Source organism: Hyla sarda, unplaced genomic scaffold (genome assembly GCF_029499605.1).
Source record: "Hyla sarda isolate aHylSar1 unplaced genomic scaffold, aHylSar1.hap1 scaffold_219, whole genome shotgun sequence".
Lineage (NCBI taxonomy): Eukaryota > Metazoa > Chordata > Amphibia > Anura > Hylidae > Hyla > Hyla sarda.
This window is the reverse complement of record NW_026608861.1, coordinates 215,333-233,108: the sequence shown is the minus strand read 5'-3', so window position 1 is coordinate 233,108 and position 17,776 is coordinate 215,333. Positions and strand designations below refer to the sequence as shown.

Below are 17,776 nucleotides of genomic sequence, written 5' to 3'. Positions count from 1 at the left end.
CAGGGAATTAAGGGGTAGGGGTGTGGCGCGATATTGGGGAAGGGATGAGATTTTATATTTCTTCTTAAGCATTAATCTTATTTTGTCAATTAGGAACATTCAGCACCCACCCGCTATCAAGGCAGCTGCCTATCATGTCATGCCCTACCTGCACAGGTGTGCTGGCTACTCAAATGATCCAATTAAGGAGGCCATTTAGTCAGCAGCAGCAGAAGTCCTGTGCCTGGACGCTCCAACAGCGGCCAGACACAAGCAGAAGCAGAAGCAGCAGAAGCAGCAGCAGCACCACCTTTTGTTTTTTGGCTGCAGCAGCAGCAAGGCCCACAGGGCTGGCTAGCTGGCTAGCCAGCAAGCAGGTAGCAATGAAAGTAGGAATCTTTCTTTTTAACCCTGTAAGGGGGTGGTGCACTGTACCCGAAGATACTGCCATATCGGGTCAATGCATAGGGCGACGGAAGCAAGCTTCGAAATCGGCCCCTGTTCTCAAAAATCCATTTAATATATGGTCCCCAGATAGGGGACGTATCAGATATTAAACTGATAAGAACAGATACTACACTTGATCTTAGCCAAAAGGCCGAGAAGCGATAACCGTGAAAGGGGCGGGCCCAACAAGGTGCCCTTCATGGGCACTATCACTGCTTGCTGTCAGGGAGGCTGCCAGACAATTTTCCATGCACACTCTGGGCTGGGGGGCAGTCAACCACCAGTACACACAGCAGAACCTAAACCCATACCATTATTGCTAAGCAGCAAGACAGGGGCCCATTGCACTCCCACGGGGCCTTTTTAAATGCAATCCATAACCCGGATTTGCCAGGAACCCTTCTTACTCCTCCTACTTGCATGTGACACTGGGCTTAGGATCTGCATAGGAAACACACACACAAGCACACACCTACCTTTGTTGCCTGCAGATGCCTCCTTGGCTGTCCCCAAACGGTATCAAACCAACACCCACGGGAAGCTGTAAGCATAGAGGACATGCCTGCACCCCATTGGACTTACCTGTGTGGGTTAAACCCGGGTTATTTGACAACCTATGGCGGTGATGGTTCTGCTCAGGCAGAGCAGTGCTGATGCTCCTCATAAAGCTGTCGCTGCTGTGAAGGTTCTAGGTGACATCACAAATCCCTATGGTTACATACACAACAAAGCTGGGTTGTTGTTGTTTACACTCTGCAAGGCCTGTGGAAGTGAGTGACATCATAGCACTGTAGTTCTGAGGGTTCTAGATGGATGCAACAATCTCCTGTTGCTTCTATGAAGGCCATAATAGACGACATCACCAAACAGCTCCATAGTCACATACACAGCAAAGGAGAGATGTTGTTTACACCTAGTGATGTCAGTGGTATTGAGTGACATCACAGCACAGTGTTAAGGCTCCTGGGCCTGGACACAGCAGCGGCTGCAATATCTCAACGGAGAATACGTTTATATATATGTGTGTGTGTGCGCGTATATATATATATATATATATATATATATATATATATATATATTTCTCCGCCGAAATCACTTTTAAACCCATTTCCCCTTTTTTTTCCCTTCTCTTCCTCTTACTTTTTTTTCACGTTTTTTTACGTTTTTCTCCTTTTCGCCTCTTTTCTGGGCGTATTATTCTTCTTTTTCTTATTTTTTTTCGTCTAATGCATACCCCATCAGTGCAGCAGTGCTTATTCAATACCGCCAGCAGATGGAGACACTGGGGGATAATTTTCTAAGGATTTATACTGATTTTTCCTGTCTGAATTTGTCGCACAGAAAGTTGCAGGCCAAATATGTGTGACATTTCTGCGACTTTAGCTTCTAGAGCATTTTTACAACATTATACATAGGTGCTGAATACATAAAAAGCGACTGTTCAGCGACAGACAAGTCGCATCGGCTGAAAGTAGGCCAGAATGTCAGTCCATGTTGGAGCAGGTTTAGATACAGTCTAAAGTATAGATCTCAAAGTCTGTGCACAGAATTTAGCAAGGGCCTCGCACCTTCTGATGCATCAGGTAGGTGCACAATAGCATAGCCTAACCCTCTGTACTTTGGTCTATATTGATGCGGGACATAGACAGCCAGCTGATGACCAATCCATTAGTGCAATGGATGGCTGGAAGCATTTGTCTTTGCCTTTGCAATACCACAGAAGCAATGCATGGTCAATGTACAGCAATGACACACCTGTGTGAACAGCCAGGAGACCCCCCCCCCCCCATATTATGTTACATAGTTACATAGTTAGTACGGTCGAAAAAAGACATATGTCCATCAAGTTCAACCAGGGAATCAAGGGGTAGGGGTGTGGCGCGATATTGGGGAAGGGATGAGATTTTATATTTCTTCATAAGCATTAATCTTATTTTGTCAATTAGGAACATTCAGCACCCACCCGCTATCAAGGCAGCTGCCTATCATGTCATGCCCTACCTGCACAGGTGTGCTGGCTACTCAAATGATCCAATTAAGGAGGCCATTTAGTCAGCAGCAGCAGAAGTCCTGTGCCTGGACGCTCCAACAGCGGCCAGACACAAGCAGAAGCAGCAGAAGCAGCAGCAGCACCACCTTTTGTTTTTTGGCTGCAGCAGCAGCAAGGCCCACAGGGCTGGCTAGCTGGCTAGCCAGCAAGCAGGTAGCAATGAAATTAGGAATCTTTCTTTTTAACCCTGTAAGGGGGTGGTGCACTGTACCCGAAGATACTGCCATATCGGGTCAATGCATAGGGCGACGGAAGCAAGCTTCGAAATCGGCCCCCGTTCTCAAAAATCCATTTAATATATGGTCCCCAGATAGGGGACGTATCAGATATTAAACTGATAAGAACAGATACTACACTTGATCTTAGCCAAAAGGCCGAGAAGCGATAACCGTGAAAGGGGCGGGCCCAACAAGGTGCCCTTCATGGGCACTATCACTGCTTGCTGTCAGGGAGGCTGCCAGACAATTTTCCATGCACACTCTGGGCTGGGGGGCAGTCAACCACCAGTACACACAGCAGAACCTAAACCCATACCATTATTGCTAAGCAGCAAGACAGGGGCCCATTGCACTCCCACGGGGCCTTTTTAAATGCAATCCATAACCCGGATTTGCCAGGAACCCTTCTTACTCCTCCTACTTGCATGTGACACTGGGCTTAGGATCTGCATAGGAAACACACACACAAGCACACACCTACCTTTGTTGCCTGCAGATGCCTCCTTGGCTGTCCCCAAACGGTATCAAACCAACACCCACGGGAAGCTGTAAGCATAGAGGACATGCCTGCACCCCATTGGACTTACCTGTGTGGGTTAAACCCGGGTTATTTGACAACCTATGGCGGTGATGGTTCTGCTCAGGCAGAGCAGTGCTGATGCTCCTCATAAAGCTGTCGCTGCTGTGAAGGTTCTAGGTGACATCACAAATCCCTATGGTTACATACACAACAAAGCTGGGTTGTTGTTGTTTACACTCTGCAAGGCCTGTGGAAGTGAGTGACATCATAGCACTGTAGTTCTGAGGGTTCTAGATGGATGCAACAATCTCCTGTTGCTTCTATGTAGGCCATAATAGACGACATCACCAAACAGCTCCATAGTCACATACACAGCAAAGGAGAGATGTTGTTTACACCTAGTGATGTCAGTGGTATTGAGTGACATCACAGCACAGTGCTAAGGCTCCTGGGCCTGGACACAGCAGCGGCTGCAATATCTCAACGGAGAATACGTTTATATATATGTGTGTGTGTGCGCGTATATATATATATATATATATATATATATATATATATATATATTTCTCCGCCGAAATCACTTTTAAACCCATTTCCACCTTTTTTTCCCTTCTCTTCCTCTTACTTTTTTTTCACGTTTTTTTACGTTTTTCTCCTTTTCGCCTCTTTTCTGGGCGTATTATTCTTCTTTTTCTTCTTTTTTTTCGTCTAATGAACACCCATCAGTGCAGCAATGCTTATTCAATACCGCCAGCATATGGAGACACTGGGGGATAATTTTCTAAGGATTTATACTGATTTTTCCTGTCTGAATTTGTCGCACAGAAAGTTGCAGGCCAAATATGTGTGACATTTCTGCGACTTTAGCTTCTAGAGCATTTTTACAACATTATACATAGGTGCTGAATACATAAAAAGCGACTGTTCAGCGACAGACAAGTCGCATCGGCTGAAAGTAGGCCAGAATGTCAGTCCATGTTGGAGCAGGTTTAGATACAGTCTAAAGTATAGATCTCAAAGTCTGTGCACAGAATTTAGCAAGGGCCTCGCACCTTCTGATGCATCAGGTAGGTGCACAATAGCATAGCCTAACCCTCTGTACTTTGGTCTATATTGATGCGGGACATAGACAGCCAGCTGATGACCAATCCATTAGTGCAATGGATGGCTGGAAGCATTTGTCTTTGCCTTTGCAATACCACAGAAGCAATGCATGGTCAATGTACAGCAATGACACACCTGTGTGAACAGCCAGGAGACCCCCCCCCCCCCCCCCCATGTTATGTTACATAGTTACATAGTTAGTACGGTCGAAAAAAGACATATGTCCATCAAGTTCAACCAGGGAATTAAGGGGTAGGGGTGTGGCGCGATATTGGGGAAGGGATGAGATTTTATATTTCTTCATAAGCATTAATCTTATTTTGTCAATTAGGAACATTCAGCACCCACCCGCTATCAAGGCAGCTGCCTATCATGTCATGCCCTACCTGCACAGGTGTGCTGGCTACTCAAATGATCCAATTAAGGAGGCCATTTAGTCAGCAGCAGCAGAAGTCCTGTGCCTGGACGCTCCAACAGCGGCCAGACACAAGCAGAAGCAGAAGCAGCAGAAGCAGCAGCAGCACCACCTTTTGTTTTTTGTCTGCAGCAGCAGCAAGGCCCACAGGGCTGGCTAGCTGGCTAGCCAGCAAGCAGGTAGCAATGAAAGTAGGAATCTTTCTTTTTAACCCTGTAAGGGGGTGGTGCACTGTACCCGAAGATACTGCCATATCGGGTCAATGCATAGGGCGACGGAAGCAAGCTTCGAAATCGGCCCCCGTTCTCAAAAATCCATTTAATATATGGTCCCCAGATAGGGGACGTATCAGATATTAAACTGATAAGAACAGATACTACACTTGATCTTAGCCAAAAGGCCGAGAAGCGATAACCGTGAAAGGGGCGGGCCCAACAAGGTGCCCTTCATGGGCACTATCACTGCTTGCTGTCAGGGAGGCTGCCAGACAATTTTCCATGCACACTCTGGGCTGGGGGGCAGTCAACCACCAGTACACACAGCAGAACCTAAACCCATACCATTATTGCTAAGCAGCAAGACAGGGGCCCATTGCACTCCCACGGGGCCTTTTTAAATGCAATCCATAACCCGGATTTGCCAGGAACCCTTCTTACTCCTCCTACTTGCATGTGACACTGGGCTTAGGATCTGCATAGGAAACACACACACAAGCACACACCTACCTTTGTTGCCTGCAGATGCCTCCTTGGCTGTCCCCAAACGGTATCAAACCAACACCCACGGGAAGCTGTAAGCATAGAGGACATGCCTGCACCCCATTGGACTTACCTGTGTGGGTTAAACCCGGGTTATTTGACAACCTATGGCGGTGATGGTTCTGCTCAGGCAGAGCAGTGCTGATGCTCCTCATAAAGCTGTCGCTGCTGTGAAGGTTCTAGGTGACATCACAAATCCCTATGGTTACATACACAACAAAGCTGGGTTGTTGTTGTTTACACTCTGCAAGGCCTGTGGAAGTGAGTGACATCATAGCACTGTAGTTCTGAGGGTTCTAGATGGATGCAACAATCTCCTGTTGCTTCTATGAAGGCCATAATAGACGACATCACCAAACAGCTCCATAGTCACATACACAGCAAAGGAGAGATGTTGTTTACACCTAGTGATGTCAGTGGTATTGAGTGACATCACAGCACAGTGCTAAGGCTCCTGGGCCTGGACACAGCAGCGGCTGCAATATCTCAACGGAGAATACGTTTATATATATGTGTGTGTGTGCGCGTATATATATATATATATATATATATATATATATATATTTCTCCGCCGAAATCACTTTTAAACCCATTTCCACCTTTTTTTCCCTTCTCTTCCTCTTACTTTTTTTTCACGTTTTTTTACGTTTTTCTCCTTTTCGCCTCTTTTCTGGGCGTATTATTCTTCTTTTTCTTCTTTTTTTTCGTCTAATGCATACCCCATCAGTGCAGCAATGCTTATTCAATACCGCCAGCAGATGGAGACACTGGGGGATAATTTTCTAAGGATTTATACTGATTTTTCCTGTCTGAATTTGTCGCACAGAAAGTTGCAGGCCAAATATGTGTGACATTTCTGCGACTTTAGCTTCTAGAGCATTTTTACAACATTATACATAGGTGCTGAATACATAAAAAGCGACTGTTCAGCGACAGACAAGTCGCATCGGCTGAAAGTAGGCCAGAATGTCAGTCCATGTTGGAGCAGGTTTAGATACAGTCTAAAGTATAGATCTCAAAGTCTGTGCACAGAATTTAGCAAGGGCCTCGCACCTTCTGATGCATCAGGTAGGTGCACAATAGCATAGCCTAACCCTCTGTACTTTGGTCTATATTGATGCGGGACATAGACAGCCAGCTGATGACCAATCCATTAGTGCAATGGATGGCTGGAAGCATTTGTCTTTGCCTTTGCAATACCACAGAAGCAATGCATGGTCAATGTACAGCAATGACACACCTGTGTGAACAGCCAGGAGACCCCCCCCCCCCCCCCATGTTATGTTACATAGTTACATAGTTAGTACGGTCGAAAAAAGACATATGTCCATCAAGTTCAACCAGGGAATTAAGGGGTAGGGGTGTGGCGCGATATTGGGGAAGGGATGAGATTTTATATTTCTTCATAAGCATTAATCTTATTTTGTCAATTAGGAACATTCAGCACCCACCCGCTATCAAGGCAGCTGCCTATCATGTCATGCCCTACCTGCACAGGTGTGCTGGCTACTCAAATGATCCAATTAAGGAGGCCATTTAGTCAGCAGCAGCAGAAGTCCTGTGCCTGGACGCTCCAACAGCGGCCAGACACAAGCAGAAGCAGAAGCAGCAGAAGCAGCAGCAGCACCACCTTTTGTTTTTTGGCTGCAGCAGCAGCAAGGCCCACAGGGCTGGCTAGCTGGCTAGCCAGCAAGCAGGTAGCAATGAAAGTAGGAATCTTTCTTTTTAACCCTGTAAGGGGGTGGTGCACTGTACCCGAAGATACTGCCATATCGGGTCAATGCATAGGGCGACGGAAGCAAGCTTCGAAATCGGCCCCCGTTCTCAAAAATCCATTTAATATATGGTCCCCAGATAGGGGACGTATCAGATATTAAACTGATAAGAACAGATACTACACTTGATCTTAGCCAAAAGGCCGAGAAGCGATAACCGTGAAAGGGGCGGGCCCAACAAGGTGCCCTTCATGGGCACTATCACTGCTTGCTGTCAGGGAGGCTGCCAGACAATTTTCCATGCACACTCTGGGCTGGGGGGCAGTCAACCACCAGTACACACAGCAGAACCTAAACCCATACCATTATTGCTAAGCAGCAAGACAGGGGCCCATTGCACTCCCACGGGGCCTTTTTAAATGCAATCCATAACCCGGATTTGCCAGGAACCCTTCTTACTCCTCCTACTTGCATGTGACACTGGGCTTAGGATCTGCATAGGAAACACACACACAAGCACACACCTACCTTTGTTGCCTGCAGATGCCTCCTTGGCTGTCCCCAAACGGTATCAAACCAACACCCACGGGAAGCTGTAAGCATAGAGGACATGCCTGCACCCCATTGGACTTACCTGTGTGGGTTAAACCCGGGTTATTTGACAACCTATGGCGGTGATGGTTCTGCTCAGGCAGAGCAGTGCTGATGCTCCTCATAAAGCTGTCGCTGCTGTGAAGGTTCTAGGTGACATCACAAATCCCTATGGTTACATACACAACAAAGCTGGGTTGTTGTTGTTTACACTCTGCAAGGCCTGTGGAAGTGAGTGACATCATAGCACTGTAGTTCTGAGGGTTCTAGATGGATGCAACAATCTCCTGTTGCTTCTATGAAGGCCATAATAGACGACATCACCAAACAGCTCCATAGTCACATACACAGCAAAGGAGAGATGTTGTTTACACCTAGTGATGTCAGTGGTATTGAGTGACATCACAGCACAGTGCTAAGGCTCCTGGGCCTGGACACAGCAGCGGCTGCAATATCTCAACCGAGAATACGTTTATATATATGTGTGTGTGTGCGCGTATATATATATATATATATATATATATATATATATATATATATATATTTCTCCGCCGAAATCACTTTTAAACCCATTTCCACCTTTTTTTCCCTTCTCTTCCTCTTACTTTTTTTTCACGTTTTTTTACGTTTTTCTCCTTTTCGCCTCTTTTCTGGGCGTATTATTCTTCTTTTTCTTCTTTTTTTTCGTCTAATGCATACCCCATCAGTGCAGCAATGCTTATTCAATACCGCCAGCAGATGGAGACACTGGGGGATAATTTTCTAAGGATTTATACTGATTTTTCCTGTCTGAATTTGTCGCACAGAAAGTTGCAGGCCAAATATGTGTGACATTTCTGCGACTTTAGCTTCTAGAGCATTTTTACAACATTATACATAGGTGCTGAATACATAAAAAGCGACTGTTCAGCGACAGACAAGTCGCATCGGCTGAAAGTAGGCCAGAATGTCAGTCCATGTTGGAGCAGGTTTAGATACAGTCTAAAGTATAGATCTCAAAGTCTGTGCACAGAATTTAGCAAGGGCCTCGCACCTTCTGATGCATCAGGTAGGTGCACAATAGCATAGCCTAACCCTCTGTACTTTGGTCTATATTGATGCGGGACATAGACAGCCAGCTGATGACCAATCCATTAGTGCAATGGATGGCTGGAAGCATTTGTCTTTGCCTTTGCAATACCACAGAAGCAATGCATGGTCAATGTACAGCAATGACACACCTGTGTGAACAGCCAGGAGACCCCCCCCCCCCCCCATGTTATGTTACATAGTTACATAGTTAGTACGGTCGAAAAAAGACATATGTCCATCAAGTTCAACCAGGGAATTAAGGGGTAGGGGTGTGGCGCGATATTGGGGAAGGGATGAGATTTTATATTTCTTCATAAGCATTAATCTTATTTTGTCAATTAGGAACATTCAGCACCCACCCGCTATCAAGGCAGCTGCCTATCATGTCATGCCCTACCTGCACAGGTGTGCTGGCTACTCAAATGATCCAATTAAGGAGGCCATTTAGTCAGCAGCAGCAGAAGTCCTGTGCCTGGACGCTCCAACAGCGGCCAGACACAAGCAGAAGCAGCAGAAGCAGCAGCAGCACCACCTTTTGTTTTTTGGCTGCAGCAGCAGCAAGGCCCACAGGGCTGGCTAGCTGGCTAGCCAGCAAGCAGGTAGCAATGAAAGTAGGAATCTTTCTTTTTAACCCTGTAAGGGGGTGGTGCACTGTACCCGAAGATACTGCCATATCGGGTCAATGCATAGGGCGACGGAAGCAAGCTTCGAAATCGGCCCCCGTTCTCAAAAATCCATTTAATATATGGTCCCCAGATAGGGGACGTATCAGATATTAAACTGATAAGAACAGATACTACACTTGATCTTAGCCAAAAGGCCGAGAAGCGATAACCGTGAAAGGGGCGGGCCCAACAAGGTGCCCTTCATGGGCACTATCACTGCTTGCTGTCAGGGAGGCTGCCAGACAATTTTCCATGCACACTCTGGGCTGGGGGGCAGTCAACCACCAGTACACACAGCAGAACCTAAACCCATACCATTATTGCTAAGCAGCAAGACAGGGGCCCATTGCACTCCCACGGGGCCTTTTTAAATGCAATCCATAACCCGGATTTGCCAGGAACCCTTCTTACTCCTCCTACTTGCATGTGACACTGGGCTTAGGATCTGCATAGGAAACACACACACAAGCACACACCTACCTTTGTTGCCTGCAGATGCCTCCTTGGCTGTCCCCAAACGGTATCAAACCAACACCCACGGGAAGCTGTAAGCATAGAGGACATGCCTGCACCCCATTGGACTTACCTGTGTGGGTTAAACCCGGGTTATTTGACAACCTATGGCGGTGATGGTTCTGCTCAGGCAGAGCAGTGCTGATGCTCCTCATAAAGCTGTCGCTGCTGTGAAGGTTCTAGGTGACATCACAAATCCCTATGGTTACATACACAACAAAGCTGGGTTGTTGTTGTTTACACTCTGCAAGGCCTGTGGAAGTGAGTGACATCATAGCACTGTAGTTCTGAGGGTTCTAGATGGATGCAACAATCTCCTGTTGCTTCTATGAAGGCCATAATAGACGACATCACCAAACAGCTCCATAGTCACATACACAGCAAAGGAGAGATGTTGTTTACACCTAGTGATGTCAGTGGTATTGAGTGACATCACAGCACAGTGCTAAGGCTCCTGGGCCTGGACACAGCAGCGGCTGCAATATCTCAACGGGAAATACGTTTATATATATGTGTGTGTGTGCGCGTATATATATATATATATATATATATATATATATATATATATATATTTCTCCGCCGAAATCACTTTTAAACCCATTTCCACCTTTTTTTCCCTTCTCTTCCTCTTACTTTTTTTTCACGTTTTTTTACGTTTTTCTCCTTTTCGCCTCTTTTCTGGGCGTATTATTCTTCTTTTTCTTCTTTTTTTTCGTCTAATGCATACCCCATCAGTGCAGCAATGCTTATTCAATACCGCCAGCAGATGGAGACACTGGGGGATAATTTTCTAAGGATTTATACTGATTTTTCCTGTCTGAATTTGTCGCACAGAAAGTTGCAGGCCAAATATGTGTGACATTTCTGCGACTTTAGCTTCTAGAGCATTTTTACAACATTATACATAGGTGCTGAATACATAAAAAGCGACTGTTCAGCGACAGACAAGTCGCATCGGCTGAAAGTAGGCCAGAATGTCAGTCCATGTTGGAGCAGATTTAGATACAGTCTAAAGTATAGATCTCAAAGTCTGTGCACAGAATTTAGCAAGGGCCTCGCACCTTCTGATGCATCAGGTAGGTGCACAATAGCATAGCCTAACCCTCTGTACTTTGGTCTATATTGATGCGGGACATAGACAGCCAGCTGATGACCAATCCATTAGTGCAATGGATGGCTGGAAGCATTTGTCTTTGCCTTTGCAATACCACAGAAGCAATGCATGGTCAATGTACAGCAATGACACACCTGTGTGAACAGCCAGGAGACCCCCCCCCCCCCCCCATGTTATGTTACATAGTTACATAGTTAGTACGGTCGAAAAAAGACATATGTCCATCAAGTTCAACCAGGGAATTAAGGGGTAGGGGTGTGGCGCGATATTGGGGAAGGGATGAGATTTTATATTTCTTCATAAGCATTAATCTTATTTTGTCAATTAGGAACATTCAGCACCCACCCGCTATCAAGGCAGCTGCCTATCATGTCATGCCCTACCTGCACAGGTGTGCTGGCTACTCAAATGATCCAATTAAGGAGGCCATTTAGTCAGCAGCAGCAGAAGTCCTGTGCCTGGACGCTCCAACAGCGGCCAGACACAAGCAGACGCAGAAGCAGCAGAAGCAGCAGCAGCACCACCTTTTGTTTTTTGGCTGCAGCAGCAGCAAGGCCCACAGGGCTGGCTAGCTGGCTAGCCAGCAAGCAGGTAGCAATGAAAGTAGGAATCTTTCTTTTTAACCCTGTAAGGGGGTGGTGCACTGTACCCGAAGATACTGCCATATCGGGTCAATGCATAGGGCGACGGAAGCAAGCTTCGAAATCGGCCCCCGTTCTCAAAAATCCATTTAATATATGGTCCCCAGATAGGGGACGTATCAGATATTAAACTGATAAGAACAGATAAGGTTTCAACAAAATTTTATTGAATAAATAAGAAACCATACAGAATTTAAAATGCAAAATAATAAAAGGTTCACAAAAGTTTTAAAATACAAATAATAAAACCAGTAATAAAAGGAGAAAAAATAGAAATGGCAGGATAAAACATTATACAAATGTCATAAAAACTGATTATATTGTTATTTCGTTCCATAGAGGCAGACACCACATGGATGCTGCCTCGCTGGCCCCCAACTGTTTCTTGTCTCTTAGGTAATAGATGTACATCTCACTCAGGGCCAGCTTTATACAGTTTTTAACATCAATAAAATCATGTTTAAAAAGTAAGATGTTCCTAACTTTCCAGATGGCATTTTTAAAACAATTAATAATCATCCAGCAGATCATCTGCTGTTTAAAATTGGGGCAGTTAAAAAGACCGTAAAAGACACATTCGTGATTAAAATCTTTTAGGCCGCAGGCCCACTTCAAAAGTGGGCCTACCTTCCTCCAAAGCTCCCGTGCAAAAGGGCAGTTCCAAAATATGTGCAGCACCGTTTCGTCCACTCCGCAGCCATCTCTCGGGCACTTGGCTCTCGCCACCAGTCCTCGCCTGTGCTGGAACTCACGAGTAGGGAGGCACTGGTGGACGATTGCCCAGGCAAGATCCCTGTGTACATTCGCCAGAAACTTCCCGTACACGTTCCGCCATACCTTTTTGGATCTTGCCTGTGTGAAATTGGACACTGCCAGGGTAACCTCACTCCGCCTGAGGACCTTTGATACCTTTCTCTGGTCCCCCAGTATGTCAGGCTCCAAATCTTGGAGACCTAGGAGCCTGACTGTCTTTTCCAACACCACATAATGTTTTGGGGGACACAGAAGCACCGGAGCGTTCAGAGGGATGCGCAACCATCTTTTAAAAACCATGCCCGCAGCGTACCTTAAAAAGCAGCTAAAAATGCCATCGGATTTAATCATTTTAAAACAGAAACAGAAATACTTTATGTAAAAGAAAGTAAAAAGGTTAGGAACATCTTTCCCGCCATTATCTTTACTTTTGTACATAAAATCACGCTTTAATTTCTCCATTTTTGAACCCCATAAAAAAGTAAAAACAATTCTAGTTACTTTTTTAATGTATAAAATAGATGGAGGAAATACCATGGCAATGTATAGCATAATAGGGAGTAAAACCATCTTTATTATTAAAATCTTCCCCTCCATGGTAAGGTTTCTAAGATTCCACATTAAAATCTTCTTCTCCATCTTAGCTATAGCTGAATCCCAGTTAGGGCTCCCATCATTGACCTGGTTAAAAACAATACCTAAAACTTTAATTTGATCCTGTTGCATTGTGACTCCTGGGGTGATGGATGAATCCCAGGAGCCAATATAAAAACAGTCACATTTATCTGTGTTTAGCTTAAAACCAGAGACCTCGCAGAAATAGCTGGTGTTCCTCAATGCCCCCCTCATGGATGGAGAGTCCGGGCACAGTATGGTGACATCATCCATGTACCCCAACACCTTTAGATGGGTCCCTCCTCCACCAGGTATCGGTACGCCTCTTACTACCCGGTCTTTTCTGAGGAGGGCCATCAGTGGTTCGATTGCGCAAATAAAAAGGAGTGGGGACAGGGGGCAGCCCTGTTTGACACCTGATAAAAGAGGAACACCGCTGGTTAAAAAGCCATTAACAGAGACTTGACTAAAACAGGATCGGTATAAAAGCATGATTCGGCTTAAAATCGTTTCAGGCACTGCCATCTTTTTAAGAACTAAAAACAGGTATTCATGGGAGACCCTATCAAAGGCTTTTTCAAAGTCTAAGGATAAAATTGCTACAGTTTGATTTCTATCCTTAAAATACCATAAAACATCTCTTAAAATATTTAGGGATTCAGCTATAGACCTTCCAGGTACCCCACAAACCTGATTTGGGTGAATTAATTTATGAATAAAAGGTTTAAAACGGACAGCTAATAACTTGGCTAAAACTTTATAATCGACATTTAAAAGTGTGATGGGGCGCCAATTTTTTAGCATATCCTTTTCACCTTTTTTAAAAAGTAATGATACAATCCCCCTCCTCCAGGAAGGGGGAAGTTCATTAACAATAAAAGTTTCTTTATACAATAAAACCATATCATCCTTTAAAATATCCCAAAAAGCTAAATAAAATTCGATGGGTAAACCATCTTCCCCAGGGGCCTTCCCACTAGAAAAACTTTTAAAAACAAATAAAAGTTCATCTAAGTTAAGATCACGGGATAAAACCTCCTGGTCTAAAACATCTAGCTTAAAATCAAGGGAATTAAGAACATGTTCTAAAAAGGATGGATTAAGATCTTTCTTATTAAAAAGAAGCTGGTAGAAGTTAAAAACTGCATCTAACATGCCTTTTGGAGTGGATTCACCCTCAAGGTTTTGGATGATATCCCTCCTATTCATCACTTTTTTAAAAAAGAAACGGGAACATTTCTCGCCCTCCTCCAGGTGCTGCACATGTGAGTTAAAAATGATTTGTTTCCCTTTCTTTTCTATGGCATGTTTTATTTCAGTTTTAAGGTTTAAAATATCATTTTCTACATCCATACCAGCTTCTTTCAATTTAAAAAGTACATTTAAACGCATGTTAAGAACATAAAACCACTGTTTTTCCATTTTTGCCTTCTTCTTACCTGCTTTGATAAAAAAAAATCTGATTTTAGATTTGGTGCCCTCCCACCAGTGCAGCATAGGCTCGTGGGGTTTTCTTTGTGATTGCCAGCACTGGTAGGTCCGCACAAACTCCTCTTTTATCTCAGGGTCCTCTAGGAGTGTGGTGTTTAATCTCCAGAGGCCCCTTTTTGCTTTTTGCTCCCCCTCTAGCTCCAGGCCCACCAAGAGGAGCTTATGATCAGAGAAGATATTCTGCTCGAGCGTGCATTTCAGGGGTTTAAAAGCTCTAGAGGAAAAAATAAAATCGATTCTGGAGCTCACTCTTCCATTGGACCATGTGGCGCCCGGGTCCTCCGGCAAGAGATCCTTCCAGCAATCTTTCAAATTAAAATCATCAATAAAATTTTTAAGCAGGTAAGAAGTGCGGTCTTTACGATTAATATCCCCACCCTGCCGGTGTTCCCCATCACGTATGCAGTTAAAATCACCTCCCACCAGCAGGGGGGAAGACCCAACACAAAACAGTGGTAAAATTTCAAATAGTTCTGCCCGCTCCTGTTTATCAGGAGGGGCATACACATTTAAAACACGAATTAAAAGTCCATTAAAATATAGATGAATTAAAAGAGCTCTGCCAGGCACAATCTCAGTTACTGTATGAATAGAAAAGGACTGGCCTCGGCAGAGCAGCCCAACACCCACAGAACGACAGTCATTTGCACCGGACCATATGGATGGGCCCAGCTTCCAGTCTTCTTTTAAGTCTTTATAGTCCATTTTACTAGGGATTCCACATTCTTGTAGCAGGCAAAGGTCAAAGTCACATGTCTCTAGATAAGAAAATAAAGCAGCCCTGCGATCAGGGCTCTTTAAGGACCTCACATTGAGTGAGGCAATTTTTACAGGGATAGGCATAGTTTATGGAGAGTCCGTGCTTGGAGAATCAAAGTCAATAATAAGCTGCGTACCGTCATCCCCCGCCTGCGGGGTCATCAGCTCCTTGATGTTCTGAGGGTCGGAGCTTGAGATCGATGATGCCCCGACCCTGAGCTCGCTCTCGTCCGAACTACGGCACGCCGCTTTCCTTTGAATGTCTTCCTCTTCTTCTTCTCTTTGTCTTTTAAATGTCACACTGCTGTCCATATCCTCTGTGTTGCTCTCACTCGATGTAATCTCTGGCCCCCGGCTGATGGATCTGCGTCTTCTTTCATCATTTGACGACTGGAACTGCTGCACAGGGGCCTGTGAGGCCTCTTTTCCGGAACCTTTGCCGCTACCTTGGGAAGTTTTCATCGCTTGTTCCCCAGCAAGCGTTGCTGAGGACTGTTGCTCCAACTTCCCCATCGATCGACGATGGCCAGTTTTACCCACCGGGTCCACTGCTGGCGGGGCAGCAAACCCTGGTTTGGCGCCACTTGTCTTCTTGGCCCTGTCCTGTATAGGCGGAGTAACAGGACCGGGCTCAGACCTGGCCACCTGGCTCCCCTTCCGGCGGGCTTTCACCGGGGCCTCTTCGTCCGGAGCAGGGCGACCCTGGGCCAAGCCAGTACCTGGCTTATGCTGTAATTTTGGGTCCACCTTTGCCCCCACCGAGGCCCGTCGGCTGCCACCCGCCACAGGTGAGCCCCCTTCAGAAGTTTCGTCGGGCTCTTGAGCCAGGTAGGAAGTCGATCGACGTCTTTCAATTTCCCGGGCAGTAAACTCGATCACCCGCCCGGGCTTCGTGGAATCCCCATGGCCTCCCCCTAGCACTACCACCGGTGGGCCCCCCGATGGAGCACCAGAGGTCTTGGGCCTGGACCCATCAGTACCTGCCATCTGGGGTTTGGGCATCTTAAAAAAGGACGTCTTTTGTCCTGTCCCCTCTTTGGGTGGGCCCAGCCTTGACCCACCCATCGTAGTTTTTGCTTTATGGGGACAGGAATTAAAATCGTGATTTTCCTCTCCGCAGAGGTTGCACCTTATCGAATGGCTACATCTTGAGGCTATGTGACCTTCTTGGCCACACCTATTGCAGCGAATCACACGCTCCGCGCCGCAGGTCTCCTGGGTGTGGCCAAACCTCAAGCAATTTCGGCAATACATAGGCATTTGAGGATAGAACAGGAAGCCCCGAACTCTCCCGATGGCAAAATTTGGGGGCGGATGGCAAAGACCCCCAATACCACCGGGATCCTTACGGAGCTTGACCCAGAACTTCCTCTTGCCGTTCCAGAACCGCACGGAGTTCAAGATTTTGTTTGCGAATCGCACCTCTTCGCAGTATCGCCGAAGAAAAGTGGCTATATCCTCCGTGGTCACATGAGGGCTGTGCATAGCCACCACCAACGGTATATGTTCCTCACCATAGAGGAACTGGAACGAAAGACCGTCGAGTCGATCGTCCCTCTGGTCCGCACCAGACAAGGTTGCATAGATGTTATCGCAACACGCCGTGGCCGTGAAGGTGACGGTATACAGGCCACGGCTTTCCTGGTCATTTAGACACAGGATGTCCTCCCTATTGAGGCGGAAGTAGTCAAGAAGAATCACCTCCGCAATGAAGCGGAGGTTCTTCAACTGACGATGGCTCTCCGACACCTCTATGCGGATGGTATTTCGCATCGACATTTCCCCAGAGGGGAAAGCCCAGGAGAACGGCATCTTCCACACCCAGGGACTAAGCCCCTTCCCCAATAGCAGCAGGGGCTCGGAATCCCGCTATAGAAGCGGAACCCTTACCCAAGGCAGAGGTCGGGGGTACCCTAGGTGCTTCCGAAGCTACAGGTAACGCTCAACGTACCGAAAATGCCTTCTGAGACACAAGGTCCCAGAGACAGGGGGATCGCAACCCGTTGTCTGTGGACTAAGCCCGCTCCCCAATAGCAGCAAGGGGGTGAAGTCCCTCCGTAAGGAGAGACAATCCCCCAAGGCCGAGAAGCGGGGTACCACAGACACCTTCCGACCAGACCAAATGCAGATACTACACTTGATCTTAGCCAAAAGGCCGAGAAGCGATAACCGTGAAAGGGGCGGGCCCAACAAGGTGCCCTTCATGGGCACTATCACTGCTTGCTGTCAGGGAGGCTGCCAGACAATTTTCCATGCACACTCTGGGCTGGGGGGCAGTCAACCACCAGTACACACAGCAGAACCTAAACCCATACCATTATTGCTAAGCAGCAAGACAGGGGCCCATTGCACTCCCA

The 17,776-nt window shown here is 46.2% G+C and overlaps 6 non-coding genes and 1 pseudogene across 6 annotated transcripts; all 7 read right to left on the bottom strand.

Annotated features, from left to right (window-relative positions):
- Positions 1–398: 398 nt before the first annotated feature.
- LOC130320077 (U2 spliceosomal RNA) lies at positions 399–589 on the bottom strand. Its single transcript, XR_008866045.1, has one exon. It is a non-coding gene; the product is annotated as a U2 spliceosomal RNA (small nuclear RNA).
- A 2,082-nt stretch (positions 590–2,671) lies between these two features.
- LOC130320078 (U2 spliceosomal RNA) lies at positions 2,672–2,862 on the bottom strand. Its single transcript, XR_008866046.1, has one exon. It is a non-coding gene; the product is annotated as a U2 spliceosomal RNA (small nuclear RNA).
- Positions 2,863–4,954: 2,092 nt separating this feature from the next.
- LOC130320076 (U2 spliceosomal RNA) lies at positions 4,955–5,145 on the bottom strand. Its single transcript, XR_008866044.1, has one exon. It is a non-coding gene; the product is annotated as a U2 spliceosomal RNA (small nuclear RNA).
- A 2,085-nt stretch (positions 5,146–7,230) lies between these two features.
- LOC130320075 (U2 spliceosomal RNA) lies at positions 7,231–7,421 on the bottom strand. The gene has a single exon (XR_008866043.1). It is a non-coding gene; the product is annotated as a U2 spliceosomal RNA (small nuclear RNA).
- A 2,088-nt stretch (positions 7,422–9,509) lies between these two features.
- Positions 9,510–9,700, bottom strand: LOC130320074 (U2 spliceosomal RNA). Its single transcript, XR_008866042.1, has one exon. It is a non-coding gene; the product is annotated as a U2 spliceosomal RNA (small nuclear RNA).
- A 2,093-nt stretch (positions 9,701–11,793) lies between these two features.
- LOC130320186 (U2 spliceosomal RNA) lies at positions 11,794–11,979 on the bottom strand. Its single transcript, XR_008866142.1, has one exon. It is a non-coding gene; the product is annotated as a U2 spliceosomal RNA (small nuclear RNA).
- Positions 11,980–17,368: 5,389 nt separating this feature from the next.
- Positions 17,369–17,586, bottom strand: LOC130320209 (U2 spliceosomal RNA; annotated as a pseudogene).
- Between the last annotated feature and the right edge of the window lie 190 nt (positions 17,587–17,776).